Raw genomic sequence first — 25088 nt, forward strand, 5'->3', positions numbered from 1 at the left:
TTTGGCATTATAATCTTTGACTATATTAGATAATCTTTTTATCGTTTTTTAGTACATTTTGATAGTATCAGTATTCTACTTTCATTTGGCATACTCAGAATTGCCCTATCTTCATTATTTTCTGTCTTATGTTATTGCAAAATGAAGGTCTCTGGGATAAACAATTAGAATAACTCTTAAACTAATTAATGGATCGATCTCAAATTTTGAGGGTTTGTTAAGTGCCCAATATAGTACCCAGTATACCCAATTTAGGGTGAAACACTAAAGTTCTAAGGTAGTTTCAGTAAAAGTTATTAACAAATAACGATTTTCACTTATTTTGCAGTTTGCGCAGCAACAAATTAACTTTTTAACTTTCAAAAATCGGCATTTTGAAGGTTTTTTAATGTTCTATAAAATTAAATTTTGAAATTTTATGTCAACTATCTAGCTCCTGAAAGGGGTGCAAACTCTAGACAGGAAACAGGTAGATTTTCATCCTATAGGTCTACAATAACTAAAACAGTAGTGAGCTACCTGGATCTTTGAGTGTCCCGAACATGGTCTATTCCTAGCTTATTACCGTGGTCTATAATCAAAATACGTTTATAGATCTGGATCCCGCTTACCAAAAAAAAGTTGATTAACAAGCAAGCTGAAAATTTGTTAATAGCTTAACGGTGTCTAGTCGGACAAACTTTGATGTACGGGAATACTGGAACAGGGGAAGTTTTAATTGTGAAACAGGTTAAAAATTTAGAACGTCATACTACGAAAACGTTCCATGTATTTTGTCGGACAGAACTTCCAATTGATTTGTTACCATTTTATTAAACTCTCATAGAAAAATCAGACTGGTGTTTATCACTAGGGAACGGATTTATATGCTATCAATTTTGATGAAATATGCGCATATATATGCGATAAAAAATTACGAAATATGCGCAAGATATGCACAAAAATTCAAAAAATGTGCATTTCGAGAAACCACAAATTTTCTGTTTTATTCTATTCTAGGGGGTTCTTTTATAGGGGGAGCGGCAATCTTATTAATTATCTTTCAAATAAAATAATTTTTTTATATATGCAATTTATTCACATATTTTACAAAAATTGCTACCAATAGTTATCTATTTAAAATAAAACAACAATATCACTATAAATATATCTTCGATTATAATTCACTACAATGTGTTTTTCCAAATTCTTTACGAGGAAACATATTCTTTGATCAGATAAAATATTTTTATAACTTGAAAAACTCCTTTCAACATCAATAGAAGTATTTGGGGCGTATTTAAAATAACTTGTTAATTTCCTTTAGAAAATCGTAAAACTATGGTTAAATTGTAAATTCTCTTAACAATAGAGGATTTAAAAGAATCACCAGAATTGTAGGTACCTACTAAATATAATAAAAGCTCGGATAAAAAATTCGGAAAGTAAAAAATTCGAAAGTAAAATTCGGATTTCCAGGTAAACCATCCTTCATCACTTTAACATCCTACAGTCATTTTATAACGGCGTACTATAAGCACTATAAGTACTTTGTGTAAAGATCGGGTATTTTCTTCTTCTTCTTCTTTTTGTATAGACATGACTCTGTCTGTTATTTCAATGTGCCTCTAGTAAGTTGTCGTTCCATCGTTTTCGTGGTCTTCCCGCTGATCGTCTTCCTATTGGGGAGCCGTCTCTCGCTGTCCTGACTACCCTATTTGTTGTCATTCGGCTTATGTGGTCATTCCATTCTATTCTTCTGTTTCTTACCCAGTTATTAATGTTACCCACCTTGCATCTCCGTCGTATATCTGTACTTCTAGCTCTGTCCTATAGAGTCTTACCATCGATTTTTCGAAGGGTTTTCATCTCCGCTGTTTCGAGCAATATTTTTGTCCTCTCTGTGTCGGTTCGTGTTTCTGCCGCGTATGTCATTATTGGTCTGATGACGTTTTTGTAAATTCTGCCTTTCATTTCTTTTCAGTTATTTTTATTTCTCCATATTGTGTCATTCAAGCAACCTGCGGCTCTGTTTGCTCTATTCACTTGATCTTTCACTTCTGTTTCGAGCCTTCCGTAGCTAGATAGTGTGATGCCTAGATATTTAAACTCCATCACTTGTTCTATTATCTGACCTTCAAGCTCCAATTTACATCTTATTGGATCTGCTGTTATAACCATGCACAGAGCCGCCGCTAACAGTTTGATCGCCCGCGTGCAATTCCAATTATGCCGCCCCCTCTTCAACTATAACTATATGGACTGGACTTTCACAAAGACCCTTAGTTTTCTTACATACATACATATTATTATGCTTTTTGCTGTGGGTTTTAAAGAGCCGCTTGAATTGACATGAAATTTGGTACACACATAGCTAACAATGCTAATATGTCAAAGAAAAAAGGGATATAGTGCCGATGTTGCTTTTGCCCTGGAGGTGGGTTTTCAGCCCTTCTCGGAGGTGAAAAAACATCAGTTCAAAATAAGTCCGCCATTGGGTAAACTGATTAATTCTAAGCAACTTTTGTTCTAAGTAAAAGCTTTTCCAGTTATTTGCGAGTGAATGTTCATTTTTCAACAACAAAAACATGTTCTTCGACGGATTTACACAAATAACTCAAAAAGTAATTATTTTTTCGAAAAAATATTCATACCAAAAATATAGCTTAGAAAAATGTGAAAAAAAATGGTGTATATACTGAGTCTGTAGACCCAGTAGAAGCAGAGTTATAGCTAATGAAAAGTAGGTTGTTATCAGTCAAATTTCAAATTAAATATTTCAATGAGTTGTGGTTTATTTTTTGACAAATTTGACGAATAAGATATTACTTTTCATTAGCTACAACAACTCTGCTTCTGGTAGGTCTACACTACAGGCTTCGAGGCTTCATATATAGGTACACCATTTTTTTAAGTTTTTTATAAGCTATATTTTTGCTAAGAATATTTTTTTGGATAATATACTTACTTTTTGAGTTATTTACCATGAACTGTTGAATAGAAATGCATTTTTGTTTGTTGAAACATGAACATATTCACTCGCAAATAACTCGAAGAGTATTGTTTTGTAAAAAAAGCCCGTAAAACAAAAATTCTTTAGAATTGTCCATTTTATCCAATTACGGACTTATTTTGAAGGTATCTTTTTTCACCCTCTAGAAGGTGTGAAACCGTGAAACTCACTTTCAGAAAAAAAATCACGCATCGGCACAATATCACTTTTTTCTTGGACATGTTAGCCATGTGTATGCCGATATGCCAAATTTCATGTCAATCCCAGTGGTTCTTCAAAATTTGGAGCAAAAACCGAGTAAATGGACCATAATATTAGTTCAGAGAAATAAGGAAAAAAATATCCTGTTGGTGACACAACCCTCTCCAGGCCGAAACTAAATTTTTTGAGTAGTATGGACATGTATAATAATAACCTATATGTTTCCTGCAGCCGATTTTGATGATATACATAGTTATAAACAAATGAAGATCAAAAAACGGTAAATTTTCGCTTTTTTCGTCTATTACTAAAAAAATAGGCATTTTGCACAAGTTTGAGAGTAAGAAACTCATAAACCATATAAAAAACTTCAATATGGCGTTCGCTTAATATGTCTATCCTTACCTATTGGTTGCTTAGAAAATTGCAAAATAAATCATAAATTTTGAGTTTTTATAAATATTCATAACTTATGTAAAAAATTAACTTAGAACCTTCTTATTACACCGAATGCTGAGACTTATGGTGCTTAATTTATACCCTAAATTTCAAAGCAATTGGTCAAATAGTTTAAAAGTTATTTAATTTGTTTATCCCAAATTATTTCTTTTTGCAACACTACATATAATTCAGAAAATTATGAAGTTACAGTAATACTTTGGATAGTTTATGAAAGAAGAAGATTTACAGTATTAATTTAATTAAAAAAAGATACAAAAAATATTTATAAATATGCCAAAATTATTTTGCAAAAACATGTAAATTAAAAAAATGGGGGGGGGCTAACTTTGTCCCTAATTGTCCTAGGACAGTTGTTTTTCTTTCTAGATGTGTATAAAAATTCAGTCTTTCTAAATATGAAAAAATAATTTTTCTACGGGTAGCGGTTAAAAAGTTATTCTAATTGTTTATAAGTAAGCAAAAAATCGACATATTTTTGCAAAATAATTTAACACTGTTTAAAATTATTTTGTCATTTATTTTAAATTAAGGTAATAGTATAAATGTTCTTCTTTCATAAACTGTCCGAAGTATTATTGTAGCCTCATAATTTTCTGACTTATGGTGTTGCAAAAAAATGAATTTGGGAAAAACAAATTAAATAACTTTAAATAACAAGAGACAAGAAGTATCAGCATTCCGTGTAATAAGATGGTTCTAAGTTAATTTTTACATAAGTTATGAATATTTATAAAAACTGAAAATTTATGATTTATTTTGCAATTTTCTAAGCAACCAATAAGGATAGACATATTCAGCGAACGCCATATTGAAGTTTTTATATGATTTATGAGTTTCTTACTCTCAAATTTGTTTAAAGTGCTTAAATTTTTGGTAATAGACGAAAAAGCGAAAATTTAGCGTTTTTTGATCTTTATTTGTTTATAACTATGTATATCATCAAAATCAGCTGCAGGAAACATATAGGTTAATAATGTAGATGTCCATACTACTCAAAAAATTTGGTTTCGGCCTGGAGGGGCATGTCACAAGAAAAATCTTATTTCTCTGGACTATATCTATGATTCGAAATTGTGAGGTTTTGCAATATTTTACCGTGAGTGAATGGACTAATATTATATTCTTAAATAGTACAAATTGTTATAAAATTATTTAAATGTTTGCTTGTTTTGAAAATATGTACATTGAAAAAAGGTGCCAATTTTTTTATTATTAAAATTTGAAAAATAAAATAACTCAATAATTTTATAATTAAAAAATGTTTTTGATCAAAACGATTTAAACGATAAAAAGAAAAACAGCTTTAAAATTTAATAAATTTGCTTTAGTTTTAACTTCGCGAATAATTTGCTTTATCAAAATGGATTTTATTTCGGTTAATGTAATTGAAGGGTGTAAAGTATTACATTTTTGACCTAATAAAAAATTTTAAAACTACATTAGTGATTTTATAAAACACTTACCTTACCACTGACCACTGTAAGATCCTTCAGTTTGATCTTTGATCGATGAATGAAGCTTCAGCTGCTTTAACACAATCACTCAATTCACAATCACAAAGAATTTTGTCTTTTTTAGAAATTTATAATTTACACTCTCATCCCGTATTCGTATCGTAATCGTACTACATCAACTTGATGCTTACTTGGTCTTGGTGGAAGTAATAGTAATCACGAAGCCACTCAAATAATGAAAATGAATGACCTAACAGAAAAACAGTTTAGGGACAAAAAGACAAGCTCAGCATCAATTAATAAAGCGATAAAAAAGTGTTTCATAGTAAATGAAATATAATATTCCCAAAGTTCTCGAAATTTATTACCTAAACAAATATGAGTAGGTATACAGTTAAGCTAAGATAAAGTTAAGTGCTTGCTCTTTTGTTTATATCGCTGGTTCTGAATACATAGTTACATTTTTATGTTTAAACGTGCATATTCAGCTGGAATGAAATCGGACTAATAACTTACATCGACAGACTTTTGTAAATAAGCGATTATATTTCCAGTTAGTAATTCCTCTGACTCTATATTTAGTATATAAAAGAAATATACAAGATTTGTTGTAAAAAGAAAAGTAGTAATTTTGCTCTCTGTCGTTAATTGTTATACATATTTGTTTGATTTCTGATTTGGCGCCCCCCAGGACATGGCGCCCTTGTGCGGTGCACGCCTTGCACGCCCGCTTACGGCGGGCCTGACCATGCATTTTGTCTTTTTTGAGGAAATTAACATGTTAAATTTTCTGGCGATTATGTTGAATTGGTGCAGCATACGTTGTAAATCAACTTCACTTTGAGATATTAGATTGCATCGTCCTTTGTACTGCTTGCTACTACTTGCAAAGTACTTTGTGTAAAGATCCGGTATTTTCTAAGAAAAAATGAAAGGCAGTGAATGAGCCGTCTCTCTTCAGGTAGTTTTCGAATTAATATACGACAGCTTGTGCGGGAAAATATTTTGTGTCGAATTAAACAATTTGAAATTTTTTTTGGACTTAAATGTCTTTAAATAGGCACAAAATATGCATGTTTCTTTAAAAATATGCAAAATTTAGTAAAGTTCTCAAATATGCGAAATATGCATGCAATATGCATTTAGCATAAAATCCGCTCCCTATTTATCACCAATTGGGCATTTTAATGAGTGGAACACGAAGAATATATCAAATGACAGTAATCATACTGGTTAGTAATAGCAGTCTGATTTTTGCATGATAGTTTAATGAAAGGATAACAAATAAATTGGATGTTCTGACCGACAAAATACATGGGACGTTTTCGTAATCTGACGTTCCAAATTTTTAAACTCTTCAAGAATTAAAACTTCCCCTGTTCCAGTGTTCCCGTACATCAGAGTTTGTCCGACTAGACACCGTTAAGCTATTAACAAATTTTTAGCTTGCTATTAATCAACTTTTTTTGGTACGCGGGATCTAGGCCTATTATTTTTTTTATAGTCATTTTCTATATTTACTTTACTTATGTCAAAAAAGATCGAGCTCTAGGAGGAACTCTCCCCGTGTTATCGAGCCCAAAATTATCAGGTATGGAGACTTACCACTTTTCCACATAGTTTTATTATATTTATTCCATATGGCTCTCACTTTTTCTAAGGTCATTCAGTCATGCTACATTCCTAAGATATTAAAAGAATTGAGATCGGTAGTATAATTTTCGTGTAATTACATAAGTTCTAGGAGACCTGATATTCTGGAGTATCAGCCTCAATGATGGTCAATAATGTATAACTATTTGGTTTGTAAGTATAGTACCATTCGAGTGTATCTTGTAGATAAGTCCACGAGGAAAAAAATTTTCCTGTAGTTGGCTGTATACCATTTATTACAAAAAACCATGAAATCCTTTATAAAAGGTATATTTGTTAAAATCCCTATACAGGGCTACATCATAAAACAAACAGAACTAGTTTTCAATCGATTGACCGATCATCATCAGTGTTTCCTAAAATGTGTATAACCTGATAAAATGATGCAAATTATTTAAAATTTTGACTATGATTTTAAAAAGTTATAGGTTATACTCACTTGAATCAAACATGCTAACCACCAAAGTAAAAATCCTTTAAAATTAATCCGTTATAGGCACATATAAAAATGATGTGACTACACATGGATGTAGGTACAAAGTATCCAATGTTTCACGCTCGAGGTACCATTGAGCTAAATTTGACTTGTTCACATCATGGCTGTGTGGAAGCAAGTGACTTTGATAGCGGAAATCCTGAATGGTGACATAACAGAAATGACAGTTCCACAGGAAGTTAAAATTTCCTGTTGGTTTTGTGACATTTATTGTAAAGTTTGTTAAATTATTAACAGTAAAAACAGTCGCTCCCACTATGGTAAATAATCTGTTAACATGAAAATGAACTTGAAGTAAAAGTTTGAATATTTGTAATGAAGGAGATAGGCAAACCACATTACACGTTGGAACGAAAACTTAATAAACGTTATCAAGCCCTCATATGTGGACATCTAGGGCTTAGAAAAGCAATTTTATGTTGATATCAAGTTATCGATTTTATTCGAATGGTTGCAAGTTGTCGTAGTATGTGGAAGTACCATAAAAGACCACAATGGGGGAGACACAGATGTAGAAATGTCTCAAAATCATGGAGCGATGTATAAGACAAGCTTAGATTCATGCGACCATTTCCCAAGGTCCCTGCAGGCTACCCAATCAGAACTCTAAGGGTTCGACAAAACAGACCGTCATATGATATAGTCAACACATTGCATCATTTTATCAGGTTATACACATTTTAGGAAACACTGATGATGGTCGGTCAACCTATTGAAAACTAGTTCTGTTTGTTTTATGATGTAGCCTTGTACAGGAGTTTTAACAAATATACCTTTTATAAAGGATTTCATGGTTTTTTATCTTGTAGATGTTATCTATCAGGACTACACTATTAATAGGGGAGATGGTTTTTTCAAGCGTTTCTTATATTCTTCTTCTTCTTTTTATTCTCTTTGTGTCGACATGATTCTGTCTGTGTTTTGACGTGCCTCTAGTAAGTTGTCGTTTCATCGTTTTCGTGGTCTTTACACCGACCCTCTTTCTATTGGAGAACCATCTTGCAGTCCTTACTACTCTATTTGTTGTCACTCGGCAAATGTGGTCATTCTATTATACTCTTTTGTTTTCTTCCCCAGTTATTAATATTCTCCACTTTGTATTTCATTAATGTTCCTTATACACATGAAGGTTATTTTGTGCGAAAGGTTTTTATAACCTTTTGCCTGTACCAACTTATGGAGAAGAGGCTTTAACATCATCATCATCATCATGCAAACTTTTCTGTCCACTGCTGGACATAGTTCTGTGCTTCTTGTTACCATTTCTTGGATATTCGGTTAATGTCGTCCATCCAGCGTGTTGGTGGTCGTCCTCTGCTGCGTTTGTCTTCTCTTTGGCGCCAGTCATTTAGTTTTCTGGTCCATCTTGAATCTTTCAGTCGCTCTATGTGACCTGCCCAATTCCATTTCAGCTTGGATATACGTTCAACGACATCAGTGATACCTGTTCTTTTCCTTAAGTCTTGGTTCCTTATTTTGTCTTTTTTTTGTCACGCCGAGAATTGATCTTTCCATGCGCCTTTGTGCCACTAGCATTTTTAGTGCTGTTGTTTTTGTGAGCGTGAGAGTTTCTGCTGCGTATGTCATAATAGAAATGTCTTCCGTTTCATAGCTGTCGGGATGTTGCTCTTAAAGACGTCTCTTAGTGAACCATACGCCGCCCAAGCAAGTGTTATTCGTCGTTGAAATTCGCAAATCTGATTGTCGTTGCCTATTCTGATTTCATGACCGAGATATATGTACTTTTCTGTCAATTCTACCACTCCATTTTGGATGGTTAGGGGTTCGCTGGGAACTAAATTTGTCATAAATTTGGTCTTACTGATGTTCATTTTTAGACCTATTGTTAAAGACACGTTTTCTAGTTCTAGTAGCATTTGTTGTGCTTCACCCAGATCTTCGGTAATAAGTAGGTACTATATCGTCGGCAAAACGCAGATGATTGAGCATTTCTCCATCTATTTTTATTCCTCTATTTTCCCACTTTAACAATTAAAGGCGTATTCGAAGACCGCTATAAATAATTTAGGTGAGAGAGTGTCGCCCTGTCTCACACCTCGCTTGATATGAATTTCTCTGGTAGCATCATGTAGTTTTACAAGCATTGTGGCGTTTTGGTATAATGTTTGCATTAACTTTGTAAACCGGTAATTTATTCTACTATTGTTCAGAGCAGTTATAATGCTGTCTAATTCCACAGTGTCAAAGGCTTTGTGAAAGTCTACGAAGATAAGTACCAGTGGTCTGTTATATTCTGTCGACTTTTCTATTAAGGTTTTTACTGTTTGTAAGTGATCATTTGTTCCGAATTTTAAGCGGAATCCAGCTTGTTTTCGGGGTTGGTAGAAATCTAACCTTTTTTCTAGTCTTGTCGTAATTATTCGGGTAAACATTTTATAGATGTGGTTCAATAAGCTGATTGGCCTATAGTTTTCTAGGTGCGCCTTGTCTCCTTTCTTGTGTGGTAAAATTGTTACTGCATTGTTCCATGTTTCCGGTATGCAACAATCTGTTAGACAAAGGTTAAACAAAATTTTTATTTGGTTGAGAAGGGCACGTCCACCCATCTTTATAGCTTCTATTACGACTTCATCTTCTCCTGGTGCTTTGTTGTTTTTCATCTTTTTTACTGAGTCCTGGATTTCGCTTAGTGTGATCTCTGGCATGAGCTCTAAACCCTTGTTGATAATTTTTCGTGATGCAGAAGCTTCCCAATTCTTTTGGTCTTCTCTTTGGATTGTGTATAGTTCTTGATAGAAGTCTTCAAATCTGTGTACTAGTTCTTCTCTATTTGATGTGGGGACTCCTTCTTTGTTCTTTAGTTTATGTATTTCGCATTTTCCATTGTTTAGCCGTCCGTCTTCTCAGGACTTTCAGACTTTTATTCTCTTTTATAGTTCGCTGGACTTTTAACTGGCTTTAACACTGACGTAAAAATCCGCGAATAAACTCACACAACGAGTCATGGAACGTGCAATGCTGGACGTGAGATTTCGAGACCACATAACAAACCAACAAATCAGGCAAAGATCAGGAGTTTAAGATGTCATCGAAAGAATCACGACGCTTAAGTGGAACTGGGCAGGGCACTTAACTAGAACACAAGATGGACGCTAGAAAAGTCGAATCATGGAATGGAGGCCCAGAAACTAAAACAGAAGCCGAGGAGGACCGTCGACTAGATGGACCGAAGACATAAAAATAGTAGTGGGAAACTGGATACAAGCGGACTAGTGCAGAGAACACTGGAAAGAATTGAGGGAGGCCTATGTCTAGTAGTGGATGTGATTTGCTGATTAATCGAGGGCTGAGCACAATATGGTTCCAAGTGCCATTTAATAAATTTTTCAGGAGACAAATTTCTAATTTTAAACTATCATAACTTTGTTATTTGAAGGACTGTAAATCTTAAAATTATTTTATACTACAGTGTGGTAAATTATGATAACGCAATGTCATAAGTAGAGCTCGGGAAATATGCAAAATGCATATTAAGTGCATATTTGCATATTTTGGATAAATTTTGTAAGTGCATATGCATTTACTAAACTTATATTTTTAGACTTTTTTGCATTTCTTTGCATAATATATGCATTTTAAAGAGAAATGAGCAATCTCAGATCTAAACAATAAATCTGAAAATTCTCGTGGAACCACTTTCTGGTATTATCCTTAATATCTGCCTTTTACAATTTATAAGGCGACGAATAAAGGAAACGAAGGGGCTCTACAATATGCAGTCACATTTTGTTAGTGAAAACATTTTGTTATTGTTAAGTGATGCTGCGCCATATGACCAAAGGTGGACAACATTTAAATTTTTTTTTAATTTGTTACTTGTCTAGAGCACGCGTCTGCTACAAATAGAGTAGCAGGATGCTACAAACTGTAAGGATGGAATTTACAATGTTCAATACTCTTGTATCAAATATAAAAACATATTTTTAAAAGCCTTTCTGCGAGTATAGGTGTATAAAGATTGTTTACCTAATGTGCCTCTACCATCTGAACTTGTGATAACTAGATGGAGAACATGGTTAAGTTCTGTAAATTTCATAACCGATAATTTTGAGGGAATTAGAGACGTGATATGTAGTTTCGATGTAGACGTAACTCAGGTGCTATGAAAAATGTGTGAATGTTTTAAAAAAACCGTTATTAAAAAGTAATTTGACACATATCCAAACCAATTTTGTAAATAGTGCTTAGCCAATTACTAAATTAGAAAAGCGAAACATTTCTTTAGAATAAAGTATTGAAATTATCAATTCATTAAATGAAATAATTAAACACCTTGGTGAAACCAACAAAGTGTATCAAAAATCTGCACGGTGTTAAAGAAAAACGAGGAATATCAAAAAATAATTAAAAAAAAATTATTAAGATGGGGAAATGTGAAGATAATTAAATTTTATAGGTAGAACAATTAATTAAACAATATTTTAAGTTTGCTTCTTTAACTTCATGATGTAGAAAGAAGTTTTTCCGTGTATGCTTAAACAATTACAATCATTATATACCTACGACTGTTTTTCTGTAGAAAATTTAGAAAAACGTTTAACAATGTATCGTTTTAATAATAATTGTAATAAGAAATAATAAAGAATGATGATAAATATAAAGAATAAAAAATGAATATAATGATGTAGGTTATAGAAATTTCAATAAATATTTTTTATGACTTTAGCATAAAATAAATATTTTTTTTAGCAAAAACCTCGACAGTCCACTGGCATCAAATAAATAATACCTTCAAAACAAGGATTACTGTGTTTTTTTATTTATATGCATTAAATGCATAAAAGCATATTTAAGTGCATATTTCCCAAGCTCTAGTCATAAGTAAGATTCTAATGTGCAATTTTGTAACATATTTTCTGACGTCTGCAGTATACTTGGAACCTTATTGCACTATAAGCCTTGTACTTGGAACCTTATGGAATTAAAAGATAAACATTTCACAAAAAATTTTAAATTTTCCAAAAATTGTTAGCGCAATTGGTTAAAATTTAATTATAAATTTCAAAATAAAACGAAAATTTATTTTTAAATAGAAAATCATAACACAAAACATATTTTTCCTAAATTTAGCTTAAACAACAGAGCTTAAAATGAAAATAAAAAAATACTTATAGATTATGGAAAATCTAATTAAATTTATCTTTTTTGTATTCAGAAATTAATGCCCTCATATATTCCTGATCCTTGTTTGGCATCCACTTATAGGCAAATTCAATTTGCTGATTTTTTTTTGCAGTAACTGTTTTATTTTTCATTTTGTCGGTTGGAGCTATGATAAGTTTATCCAAATTATTTTGATCTGGTAATATTTTGCTGCGTTTATCTGCTTTAATGTTAATATGAACAGAAACAAATGGACTATTGTGATAATTTTCTTTGTATTGAACAATAAACTGCTCCCCTTGAGGGGGGACCACCCCTGGGTACGCCACTGAAAGTATATTTGTTTCGTTGAAATCATATAATAGAAGTATAACTTCTTAAGCGGGTACAAAGTACACACGCTCTTAACGTTTCTAAAGTACTTATCGCTTGGAACCTTATTGCCCGAACCTGAAAGTATTTCACGTACTTGAAATCTTATTTCATCATTGATTACACCGTCATCTAGAAACAATTCAACGTTTTTCAACTATCATTCGATGCAGAATTCTTTATTAAAGAGAATTCTTTAAAATAACCGATTTTGTACAAAATGTCGCTTGAAACCTTATTGTTCTCAACCCTCGTAATGATGACGATGCATTAAGTTCTCTTAATTTTCCTAACTGGCTGGTTCATTAGGTAGGATTTGTGTGTCTATATGGGTTAAGTTTAATGTCAGTTAATATATTTTTATGTTTCAACAGGCCACTTCCCCCGTCTCTGTACATCTGTCACTAGAATATAGCCAAAATCGTATAAAATTCATATGCATGAAATTTGCTGTACATTAATTTTTTTTTTCAATTTTTATAACCGCTTTTGTTTATCGCAACTGATCAATACTTTCACCACATTTTAATTTTAATATTCCACCGACTATAATTTTAATTATTATAACATCAGTTTTCCATTATTCTTCCACTATAACAAAATAATTCGTATTTATACGGTTTTATAATTATAATTATTCGTCATTAACTGTACAGTCTGATGAACTATGAAGAGATAATTTACATGGTATAAATAAATGTGCAGTAAATTATTGATCCTAAAAATTAATTCCATTGCTTTATTATTTTATTAATAAACATTTAGAGGAAAAATTAACAGCGGTATAAACAAGGACGAAGCATAACCGTTTGTTCGGCTCTATGCTATTTCATTTTAGCTTAGGCCAATCTATAGACATTTATTCAGTATAGCAGACAAAAATTAAAGGATTGCTTTAGTACTTTAATACATCAATAATGACAATAGAACAACTTGAAGGAAACACAGTTAAAATTACAAAAAGAAAAATCTAGGAAAAATTCTGGAAAAAGTATCTTAAGACTCTCAAAAGAAAACACACAGGAAAAACAGTAAAAACTAAGGAAACTTGGAATAAACATTATATAGAAATATTTGGGTACGACTTGGCAAGAAATACTTGGCAGAACAATACTAAGAGACAGATGATGTTGTGGAACTCTTACTAGAGATAGCAAGAGATGCAATGGATGAAGCCATAAATAGAAAAGAAATATAATAGACAAGCATGTGAGAAGGGCGAAATTGCACCAGAAATAATAACGTATCTAGGAGGAAAAGACTGGCTGTCGATAATTTACAAAGAAGAGAGAATAAAAAATGCCTAAGGAATCGGAAAATAATTTAATCGTACCAATACATAAAAAAGTAGAAGGAACCCAATGTGAAAACTACACGGCAATATTATATTCCTAGCTCAAGTTAGTTATAAACTACATATATCAATAATACAGAAAAGACTAAGGGAGTACACATTTAGGCCAGAAAGCTAATGGCAGTAGAAAAAGACATCCTCAGCTACATCAAAGAGAAACGTTTAATTTGGTATGGACATGTGAGACGAACAGATCGTACAAAATGGATATCAAAGATTTCGGATTGGAGCCCAGTAGGAAGGAGAAGAAGAGGTAGACCCCTAAGATCATGGAGGGATGAAATAGACGAGGCCATGGAAAGACGAGACCTTAGAGACGGAGAATAGTAGAACAGAACCGACTGGAAACGTTGGTTGAAACAAGGAAGGCGCCCGGCGACAGCTGTAAAAATCCTTATATAGATAAATAGCTAGTAGTCCAGTCGGGTTAGACGAATAACAGGCCTAACCTTGCATTAGGAGCTGCCCCAAATTTAATTTTTTTAATCTTTAGGGGGGGTCAATAGTAGTGTAAATTTAAAATGTCGACTGAATTCCGCAATTGCGTTAGCTGTAATCTTGATTTTAAACGAGAACCGTTTTTGCTCAATATCTCCGCCATTTTCAACTTTTCAACAAAAAGTATAACAACCAAAATTGTTGAAAATGTAATTTTCTATTATTTATATTTTTACAATTTTTTCGTGCCATCGATATTTTCCGAGTTATAGCGGAAAATAATGACAGTTATATATAAATAGAGCATAATTATTGAATTATCTCGTTTATTGTTAGTTTCACAACAAAAATGTTCCTATACAAAAATATAGAGAATTGAATTATACACAATTTTAGTTTCTTGAAATTTTTTGCTAAAGTTAATATTTAAGTTAGTATGTATGCGATAATGGCGCGAGCGTAAGACCTGATTGATTTTGTAGCAATTGTTTTTGTTCAATATCTACGCCATTTTTAACTTAAATTGTTCCAAATATGATTTCCTACAATTTCTTTTTAACAATTTTTTTCATGCGGTTGATATTTTCCGAGTTAAGTGGGAAAATAGTAAAAAGTGGTGGGGGGAGCATAATTACTGAATTTAATCTTTTTTCCGAGCTGCCCCAAATTTTATAATTCTATCCTTTAGGGGAGATCAATAGTAGTATAAATTTAAAATCTCGACTGAATTCCGCGTTTGCATTAGCCGCAATATTGATTTTAAAAGAGAACCGTTGTTGCTTAATATCTCCGCTATTTTCAACTTTTCGACAAAAACGGTAGGAACTAAAATTGTTGGAAACGCAATTTCCTACAATTTCTTTTCCACAATTTTTTATGCAATCAATATTCTCCGAGTTAAGGAGGAAAATAGTGGACGCGGAGGGGAAGCATAATTATTGAATTGTCTCATTTATTATTACCTTAACGACATAATTGTACATAAACAAAAATAAAGAGAATTATGTTTTATACAATTTTTGAAACTTCCAATGCAACACCAACCAAACTAAGTACATAAAAGACATAAATTATATGCATTAAGGTTACTTAATTTTATTAACTAGCGGGTTTTATTGGTTGAATTTGTCTGTCGATAATTAAGTTTCATGTCAGCTAACATATTTTAATATTTCAACATTTTTTTTTAATTTTGGACCCCGTTGGAGGGAATTTTCCCATCCCCCCTCTTAGACTCGCCACTGGTTCTCTCGAAAAATTATAGTAAATCGTAATCGCAACAATTTCAGTTCTCACATCTTTTGTCGAAAAGTTGAAAATGGGGAAGATATTGAACAAAAACCATTGCTTTAAAATCAATCGGGTCTTACGCTAGCGTCTTTACCGCATACGTACTACCTAAAATATTGATTTTATCAAAAAAATGAAGGAGATCAAAATTGTACAAAATTTAATTCTCCTCATTTTTGTATGGGTTAAAATTTGTTGTAAAAGTAATAATAAACGAGATAATTCAATAAATCAATAATTATGCTTTAACTGTCATTGTTTTTCCCATAACTCGGAAAATATGGACCGCACGAAAAAAATTGTAATAAACGAAATTATAGAAAATTGCATTTTCAACAATTTCAGTTTGTATGTTTTTTGTCGAAAAGTTGAAAATGGCGGAGATATTGAGCAAAAATCGTTCTCGTTAAAAACAAGATGGCGGCTAACGCAACGGTCAAATTCAGTCGATATTTTAAATTTATACTACTATTGACCCCTCCTAAAGATTAGAAAATAAAATTTGGGGCAGCTCTTAATGCAAGGTGAAATGGTATCCCGACTGGGCTATAGACAAATGACAACATAAATATAATATATTAAGGAATATAATGGAAGGAAAATAATACTTGTCCTTTATTGACTTATAAGCAGCTTTCGATTCTATTGACAAAAAAATATGGAAATATCTGGAACAACACTAGGAGTACCTAAAACATTAATTAGAATCATAGAAATTATATAAGTACCAGACAGTGAACAGAAAAGTACAAGTGAGTACAAGAAATAAAACAAGGAGATAATTTGAGCCGATTGCTGTTCGTCATAATAATGGACCTAATAGGTCATATATAGAACCTCAAAGCTGACGAAGAAAGCCTAAAAACAGTAATTGGATATAGTAATCTAAAATCAGTAAAATTACAGAGTTTACTCTACGTAAATGATAAATATTGTACTGGTATCGAACAGAAAAAACAAAATGCACAGACTGTTGATTTTGTGGACTAAAGAAATACTAAAAATTAAAATGAAGGAGAATATAATAAGAAAATAATGACAGTAAATCAAAAAGGAGACCAAAATACTAGGGAGATTATTCAACCACAAAATTTAGGAGAGATGTTCTGGGCTTGACGCATTAAGTCATTTCAGTTCTGTGCGTCCAATCTCTGATGTTTATCAGCCAGAATTTTTTCTTTCTTCCTATACCCCTTTTACCTTCGATTTTGCCTTATAATATTATCTGGAGCTGCCCAAATTCCCTATATGTAAAAATTCATTATGTGTCCTATATATGACGTCTTTCTAATTTCGATTGTACTACACCAGATGAGGACGTGTGTTCATTATTTCCTCATTCCAGTACTTCCTCATTCGTTATTCTGCTGATCCATCTTATTCTTAACATTCGGCGGTACATCCACATTTCAAATGAATTCAATTTGTTGACGTCATACTGTTGTAATGTCCAGGTCTCCCAGCCATATAGTAATAGAGACCACACATAACACTTTAGTGTTCTCAATCTTATTGTGACTAATAGCTTGAGCTTACAGAGCATTTTACGCATGTTCATAAAACCAGATTTGCTAGTCCAATGCGTCTTCTAATTTCTTTTGAGTGGTCATCTCTGACTAACTAGCACTCTGGTCAGCTATATGAAGCTTTGGAAACTCTGAAGGATGATACCATTTATATGTATGTTGGGTGTAATTTGTTCATCGGAGTTCTTGTGGAAGATTATGATTTTGATTTTGGAAATATTAATGTACAAACCCAGCCTGTGACGTTCTTCGGATAATACGTTCATCAATATTTTTAGTTGGTCCGCTAATACTAGGGTGTCATCGGCATAGATGAAATTTTATGGAACAATATTAGAAAAAATAAGAATAAAATCTACATGATTATGCTACACAAAAAATATAACAATACTACGACAAAAAGATGTAAAAATGGAAGTCAAGAGACAACTTCACAATACGATAACAGTGCCAATACTAACATACGCAAGCGAAAACTGGACAATTAATTAAAATAATAAATAAAAAATAAATGCAATTGAAACGAACTATTTGAGAAACATGTGCGGAAAAACAAAATAGTACAGGATAAGGGATAAAGATACCAGACAAATGAAAAAAAAAAGAATCCTATTATTGAGTGCAGTAAGCAGATGCAAATGTTCTGATTTGGACATATTAATAGAACGAAACTAGAAACGACTACAAAGCAAATATTAAAATTGGGAACTAGGAGGAAAAGAAGAAGGGCAAGAGTACGAAGGAAATTGAGATAGATCGGATCGAAGAAATAGGAAGGAATAAAGGCAAAAGTATTGAATAATTAAAGACAATGGCCAAATATAGAAACGCACGAAAAAATGGGTAAAGGAAGTTCAGAAATCCCAATCTAACACCTGAGAGAAAAAAGGATAATATGTAAAGGAAGAAGAAAAAAATCGTCTACAACGTAAAATTATATATAGATGTTTTCATTCTAAATGGGTCACTCTGTAAGGGTTATTCACTATACTTTGACCTCCCTGTATACTGCGTTATTTACAGAATTATAAAAAAATGTAAAATACAAAAGTTATTCGATTTTTAAATTACGATTTTTTGACATAATATACTCGTATATCATACTAGTGACGTCATCCATCTGGACATGGTGACGTAATCGACTATTTTTTTAAATGAGAATAGGGGTGGTGTACTAGCTCATTTGAAAGGTTATTCAATTCTCTATTCAGTAATATAAACATTACAATAATTATTTATACTGAGTGCCCAAAAAAATTTTTTTTTGAATTAAATTAATTGACACAAAAACAAGAATTTATGTAATTTATTCAATTCAAAATATCTTCTACTGCTGCTAGAAAACAGAAATAAAAGTTTATTGCACAAACGAACATTGCTTTTTGCTTAAATTCAATGTTCAAACTGCCAAGAAGCAGATGGGTGGCAGCTTGAACATTGAATTTAAGTGAAAAGTAATGTTTATTTCTTAAATAAAGATTTATTTCTGTTTCCTGACAGCAGTAGAATGTTTTTTGAATTAAATAAATTACATACATTCTTCTTTTTGTGTCAATTAATATAATTAAAATTTTGTTTGAGACCTTGTATAAATAATTATCTTAATATTTATATTACTGAATAAATAATTGAATAACCTTTCAAATGAGCTAACACACGACCCCTATTCTCATTTAAAAAAATAGTCGAATACGTCATCACGCCCAGATGGATGACGTCACTAGTATGATATATATGTCACAAAATCATAATTTAAAAATTGAATAACTTTTGTAGTTAACATTTTTTTCAAATTCTGTAAATAAAACAGTTTCAGGGGGGTCACAATATAGTGAATAACCCTGTACAATATACGATTATCACAAACTCTACAACAGGCCTAAATAATATTGGTTATGTTTTCACTTTATGCGGAAACAGGTGGCGGAAGTAGCTGTCAAGATAACTGACGCAGGATAATAACTTTCGTCTGGCACATTTCATACATATCCGGTGTTGTCAAACGACACTCTTCTAAGTTTCGTATATTAGAAACAATACCGCATTTCGGTAAAGCGTTTTGTCATTTACCTATGCTGATGCTTTGTAGGGAAATTCAGGATTTGTTAGACCAGTTATGAGATATCGGGAAAAATATTTTGCTTTTACGGTTCTTTGCGTTTGTTTGAATATCTGATCTTTTTATTCTATTACTTGTAACCAAAAATATGTAAAACACAGGTAAAACGAAAAGAAAAACAGAATATTAATGATATAATATTTCTTGATATACACGTGCTAATATACAGGTGCTGATACTTTATAGATATTGATACATATTAACATTAGACTAGAGCATTTAGGACAAAAACACCGGAATAAATCGATTTTTATATACCGCAACTTGTAACCAAAAATATTAGACGGAGAGGCAGCGCTGAAAAATCTATTTGAATTTACTAAAGCTAGGTTTTTCACAGTTGATTACTGTGAGTGTGTAGATAAACATACTGCGGTCAGTCAAGCGAAACGTAGAACAGGGGTTACTGAGAGGGTATCAAAGTTGCTTTCCTACGAAGGTAATTATTTCCATTTACTAAGGCTGAAAATCAGTACACACATTCTAAATTAAATATAAATAAAAGTTATTATAGTCGGTCAGCTGTATGACGGGACAGAGCCGGTCGGTCGGCCCCAATAATCGATTGAGGAAATGAAGCATTTTGGCTCGCAATTTTTTCGTCCAGCATGGATTTACTTTAAATTTTCACAGAAGGTAGGGAATAGTAAAAGGATCATTTTGTATATCATGCCGCTATCATACGCTAAAACCTTGGGGGTGGTTGCCACCCCATCTAGGGGGTGGGAATTTTTTATTACATTTTAACCATGTAATTCTATGGAAAAGTGATTCTAAGAAAATAATGTTTTTTACATTTTCTTCGTAAAACTAATATTTTTCGAGTTATTCGCGCTTGAAAATAACAGTTTTTCGACAAAAAAATCGACTTTTTTAGAGGGTTTTTTGAGAATACCTCGAAAAATATGCATTTAATCAAAAAAACTGTAGATATCAAAATTGTATCTTCTAGTAACACAAACCAAATTCTTTTCCAATAATATCTTTAAGACCAATAAAACCGAGATGCGGCATGTTAAAGGTTGGCTTTTTTCGTCAAATGCATAATTTGAAATATTCAAAGACAAATAATGGGAAAAGTTTGCATTTTTCGAGGAAAACTTAAATAATCCTTTTTCAAGTATACAATTAGACCTTTCAAAAAAAAATAATAAAAAGTTTCTAGCATAAAAACTAAGCGACAAAAAAATGTCGGTACCTGCTTTTCTCTACGAAAAATCAGTGTAAACAACCCCCTAACTACCTTCCTAATTCAAAATTGGTCTTGAATCCTAAAATTGTAGACTGCCTTTCTACCCCAGTTAATAGGGAAAAAAACATGAAAAAATGTTAAGCAGGGTTTTGAAGGTGCTAAACGGTAGATAAGAGATAAATGATGATAATTCCGTGAAGACGTACAGCTAATTTTTCTTCTTCTTTTTTTTAAACGGGTACAAAGAATGACAAACTCAGTTTTTTGACTATAAAACGTTTCTTGTAAATTTTAGAGAAAAATGTTTTAAATAAGTGTAAAAGTTCTTGAACTTGATAGTACTCATATTAATATACATAAACAATTGACCTAGATAATTGCAAACAACTCTCATTTTTGCACTAATTTTTAAATATTAATAACTTTACTTTGTACATAATGATATATAATTTAACTACTTTAAATTATGCCATTTAATGGTTTCTTTAAGTGCACTAAATTTCAACCAGTTTGACCAAATAGTTTATAAGTTATTCAATTTGTTTATCCCAGAGAGCAATTGTTTATACAACTGTTCTTGCCCTAACAGTGAATCTAGAGATATTTAGCAAATCGCAATCAATTATCCGAGAGTCTACTTTTAAGATGCATTGAGAAAAAATTAACATTTTATTAAAATTGTTATTAAAAAACTCGTTTGAAAAAGACCCTACTTTCTAGGTTATAAACAATTTGAATAACTTTGACAGTTTTTATGTCACACGCTTGCATGTAGGCTCACTGAAAAGCTGGTGAAAAAATACATATTAAAAAAGAAAAAATAATTTTATATGACAAATAGGAATCAAGTTAGTATTTTTTTTATAAATCAAATTTTGCATTGTTTATAAACATCTATATTTTACGATCCAGTTTATAGATTGCATATGCAGTGAAATAATAAAAACTTATGACCTGTTAAACTGATGGTACTCGTGAAACACCTCCAACGAAAGTGAAGGTGGGAATTGTTCAAGCTTCGCTTCCTTTTTTGGGAAAAAACTGCAATATATTATCACCTTCCATAGCATGCACAACCTTCTTTTTTAACTGGAGTAGCTCAAGAAAATACTAAAAATTGTGTAAATTTCACCTTGCACAATTGGAAAATCCCGTGAAAATCAATTAATTGAATTTTATTATAAAAGTTATTGAACTCTACAAGTATTCCTTAAAAATTATTTAAATTATTAATTAAAGTATATTTTTTATATAAATATAAAATAATTATAAATTAGTACAATACATTATTTATTTTTTTTTTATTTGACATAATTAAAAAGTATTTAAAAGTCCTTAATAGTTTTTAAAAAACTAATTTTTGTTTTATTTTGTTTTTGAATTGTTATGAAATATTATTTAATTTAATGAAGCTATTAATATTTGTTTAGATAGGCATCTAATAAGTATAAATATGTAATATGTTTGCACTATTATTTAATGATGTATGTTAAGTTCAATAATTAGAATAAAATTCATATATTTGTTTTGATAGTAATATATATATTTTAATAAATTCATATAATTAATTATAAAAATAAAAAAGTAAAACATTGTTTATGAATTTTAATTTGATTATTCTAGTGAACGTCTATAACTTCTAAATCGCTTCTCGGCAAGATACAGTTTATCCTCTACAAAGTCTGACTCGACATCGTCAAGAACCACTGCAGCGCGATTACAACATTTTTTCTCCTCTTCTTCCACTGCACAGTTTGTAAAAAGATCCGTACAGTTTATACCATATTTTTTACAGCCACATCTTGTACTTTTGCAACCCGTTGAACATTTACATGTAATTTGTTTTAATATCTCTTTAGGTATCAAACAATCTAAGGTGTAAATAGGTTCAAAACCCGTATCAGTTTTTTTCCATCCATACTGGGTAGCATCCAGTTTTTTACCTAACCAGTGTTAAACGCGAAGTACATGCTGATAACCTGCACCTTCTGTTGGGGGCAAATTTTCCAATTTAAAAGATTTTTTCCCTGTATTTCTTATAAATTGTAAAAAACGTAACTAATTTAATGCCAATATGTTATTATTTTTTTTATATGTAACATCAATTGCAGCAGAATACAAAGCAACAATGATATCACATCCGTTTTTCATGATGTTCTCCTTGTTAGCATTCTCGTCATAAAAAATATTTATCAGATCTACAATTTCTGACGATGCAGTTAATAATTTGAATTTTCCTTGATAAAAAAGTGGGAGTTGTATCACGGTCAGTAAAAATATATAAGAACCCAACGTATTTTCTTAGATGAGAATGTTTAAAACTATTACAACTATAATAGATAGATTTTCCTTTTGCGACTTTTTTTTCAAAATATATGTTATTGTCCGGAGCAGAGAGTTGCGTCAATATTATGAGTATATCAGTATCATTACCAATTATTACAATGGTCTTGTTAGTTTCATATGTATGTTCGTGAAGAGCTGTCTGCACTATTAATACGTCTGCATCTTCATCTGCTACTTTAGTTCGGTACCCAGATTTGTTGAGCTCTGCACATAAAAGTTGAATCAATTGCTTTTTATTCTTACTAACTGCTAAAAATATTTTTTGTTTTATGGATAAGATCGTGTTTTCAACCAATTTATTTTCTGGGCCTGAGCTAATTATTATTGTATATTTATATAAATAATATTCTTTAATTAGTAAAATATAAGTAATTCTTACGAGAAATTATTGTAAAATTAAAGCAAGTAATAGCAATTAAACTGCAAATTTTTTCAAAATGTTTCAAATTGGGATTCCATTCTAAAAAATAAAACGAAGCTATTCTCACCTTCACATTTGTTGGCGGTGTTTCACGAGTACCATCAGTTTAATGAGTCATGACTTTTTATTTTTTTTACTGCATATGCAATCTATAAACTGGATCGTAAAATATAGACTTTCTTAAACAACTTATTCAATTTTCAGCTCTTAATGTTTATAAAAAATGGAAATATGATTTATTGAAAAAAAAATTCTAACTCGATTTCTATTAGTCCTATAAAATCCACTTTATTATTTTAATGTGTATATTTTCACCAGCTTTTCAGTGAGCCTACATACGAGTGTGTAACGTAAAAACTGTCAAAGTTATTCTAATTGTTTATAACCTAAAAAGTAGGGTCTTTTTCAGGCGGTTTTTTTAACAACAATTTTGATAAAATCTTAAAACATTTTCAATACATCTTAAAACTAAAGTCTCAAATAATCGATTGCGATTTGTAAAATATCTCTAGAGTCACTGTTAGGGCAAGAACAGTTGTTTAAACAATTGCTGTCTGGGATAAACAAATTGAATAACTTATAAACTATTTGGTCGATCTGGTTGAAATTTAGCTCACTAAAATAACCCATTAATTGACATAATTTAAAGTAGTTAAATTAAATATCGTTGTGCAAAAAATACAGTTATTAATATTTAAAAATTAGTGCAAAAATGAGAGTTTTTTACAATTATCTCGGTCAATTGTTTATATATTGCAATATGTGTCACACCAAATTGAAGAACTTTTTAAGGTCTACAATATTTATTTGAAACATTTTTCTCTAAAATGGATAAGAAACGTTTTATAGTAAAAAAACTTAGTTTTTCATTCTTTATAACTGTTTTAAAAAAAGAAGAAGAAAAATTAGCTGTACGTCTTCACGGAATTATCATCATTTATACCTCATCTATCGCTTAAAACCTTCAAAACCCTGTTTAACATTTTTACGTGAAATCGATGATTTTTTTCCCTATTAACTGGTGTATTCTTAAACCGTTTTAATTTAATGGCTCTGATTACAAACTCTTTTTGATATAATTGACATCACCGCGCTAAAAACTCTCATATGACCGCATTGCCTATATTTCTTATCCTGTAAAGATAAGGTGAGACGGACTATAGAGACGTACAACTCTTTGTGTTTTGTTCAGGATGACATCAGAAAAGAAGTCTACAATATTGGTTGTTTCTTTCGATTATAAACTAGTTTATTTTAGTGGAGATTGCGAAGAATGGATAATTGGTTGGATATATGTTACATTGTGGTGATTATTTCATTCATAGGAGATTCTGACCAATAGAAAGCTACAGACATGCAAATTAAGGTGATAATTTTTGATAATCTCCCGTCGTTAAGCATATTACGTAAGATGCCCCTCGTTGCTACGAAAAAATACATTCAGTGACATTAATGACAAATGTTTTAAAAATTATAAAAGTGATGACTTTCAACCGTCAAATACATATTTATAACAACTGTGTGTTTAATTTCACTAATTGGTACTTACATATATAAATTACAATAAAATTTTGGTTTTGAACAGTTTTATTCATGAAATAATCGCAACAAATTGCACTCGAACTCTAAAATTAATATAGAATTTTTG

This window comes from Diabrotica virgifera, chromosome 1, assembly GCF_917563875.1.
Source record: "Diabrotica virgifera virgifera chromosome 1, PGI_DIABVI_V3a".
NCBI classification, from domain to species: domain Eukaryota; kingdom Metazoa; phylum Arthropoda; class Insecta; order Coleoptera; family Chrysomelidae; genus Diabrotica; species Diabrotica virgifera.